This window comes from Rutidosis leptorrhynchoides, chromosome 1 (assembly GCF_046630445.1).
Source record: "Rutidosis leptorrhynchoides isolate AG116_Rl617_1_P2 chromosome 1, CSIRO_AGI_Rlap_v1, whole genome shotgun sequence".
NCBI classification, from domain to species: Eukaryota; Viridiplantae; Streptophyta; class Magnoliopsida; order Asterales; family Asteraceae; genus Rutidosis; species Rutidosis leptorrhynchoides.
Genome location: NC_092333.1, coordinates 40,580,578 through 40,582,586, shown reverse-complemented (window position 1 = coordinate 40,582,586; position 2,009 = coordinate 40,580,578). Strand labels below are relative to the sequence as shown.

Here is a 2,009-nt window from a genome sequence, read left to right as displayed (position 1 = left end):
AGACTTCAAGGAGAAATTGTTACGTTCACACAAAAGCCAAATGAAACACTATATGAAGCGTGGACAAGATTTGGAAAGTTATTGAGAGGATGTCCGCAACATGGTTTAGACACTTGTCAAATAGTACAAATATTCTACCAAGGATGTGACATCACTACAAGAAAAGACATCGATATAGCAGCTGGTGGTTCCATTATGAAGAAAACCGCAACTGAAGCTTACAAAACTATTGATAACACTGCTTCCCACTCACATGAGTGGCATCTAGAAAAAGATATCGTTAGATCATCTAAAGCAGCTAGAGCTGATTCTAGCCATGACTTTGATTCCATTTCTGCAAAGATAGATGCTGTCGAGAGACGAATGGAAAAGATGACTAAAGATATTCACTCAATACGAATTAGTTGTGAGCAGTGTGGAGGACCACATTTGACAAAAGATTGTCTCAGTATTGAACAAATAATGGAACAAAGAGAGAATGTTTCATACATGAACCAAAGGCCTGGAAATAATTATCAGAATAATTATCAACCGCCAAGACCAATCTACAATCAAAATCAGAATTATAATCGAAATGTTCCATACAACAACCAACAAGGTCCTAGCAATCAACAAGTATCCAACAATACTTACAATCAGTAAAGACCTATTTTTCAAAACAAACCACCACAAACCGATGATAAAAAGCCAAATTTAGAAGATATGATGTCGAAGCTAGTTGAATCTCAAACGCAGTTTTTCACATCTCAGAAACAAACCAATGAACAAAATGCTCAAGTATTTAGAAATCAACAAGCTTCTATTCAAAATCTGGAACAAGAAGTGAGCAACCTAGCAAGGTTAATAGGTGAAAGAAAACCGGAAAGTCTACCTAGTGATACAAATGCTAACCCCCGGAATGAAACAGCTAAAGCCATTACCACAAGAAGTGGTATTACACTTAAACCACCTGAAATGTCTGTAATCTTTGATGACGCTATTCCTATTCCACAAGAATCACAACCTGAGCAAGATAAGGAAACAGAACTGGTAGTTGAAAAGGTTAATGAAGATAACACAGTTAAGGCTAAACCTTATGTTAAACCATACCAACCACCACTTCCTTACCCGAGTAAAATGAGAAAAGAGAGACTTGAAGCTGAGAAATCCAAATTCTTGGATATGTTTAAACAAATAAATATCAATCTTCCTTTCATTGATGTAATTTCAGGAATGCCAAGATATGCTAAATTCTTGAAAGATCTAATCACAAATAGAAAGAAAATGGAAGAACTCTCGGCTGCTACTATGAATGCTAATTGTTCTGCAGTGTTGTTGAATAAGATACCAGAAAAACTATCAGATCTAGGAAGTTTCACAATTCCATATTTTCTGGGTAGTCTTAGTTCAATAGAAGCATTGGCAGACTTAGGTGCTAGTATAAATTTAATGCCATATTCACTATACGCTAAACTAGACCTCGGAGAATTGAAACCAACACGAATAAGCATACAACTAGCCGATCGATCAGTAAAATATCCTAGAGGGATAAAGGAGAACATGCTAGTTAAAGTTGGTACTTTAGTATTTCCAGTAGATTTTGTTATTCTGGACATGGAAGAAGATTCTCGAGTTCCTCTCATATTAGGAAGACCATTCTTAAACACGGCTAAAGCAATAATAGAAGTGTTCGGTAAGAAGCTGACCCTAAGTATAGAGACGAGAGTGTTACCTTTTCAGTTGATAGAGCCATGCAACAACCGCAATCTGCAGATGATACATGTTATTATATTCAAACTATAGATTCACATGCAGAATTGTTAGAAGAATTTCCAGAATTACAAGGAACATGAGAATGTTCTTTAGGAGAAGGAACTGAACCAATTGATGAAACTGAAATGTTAGCTACACTTATGGCTAATGGATATGAACCAACAACAGAAGAAATTCAAATGCTAAAAGAAGAAGACAGATATCGATATAAATCATCGATAGAAGAACCACCGACATTAGAGTTAAAGCCACTTCCA

General features: G+C 35.9%; 1 non-coding gene across 1 annotated transcript; it reads right to left on the bottom strand.

Moving 5' to 3' along the window:
- LOC139887375 (small nucleolar RNA R71) lies at positions 1-107 on the bottom strand. Its single transcript, XR_011773210.1, has one exon. It is a non-coding gene; the product is annotated as a small nucleolar RNA R71 (small nucleolar RNA).
- Between the last annotated feature and the right edge of the window lie 1,902 nt (positions 108-2,009).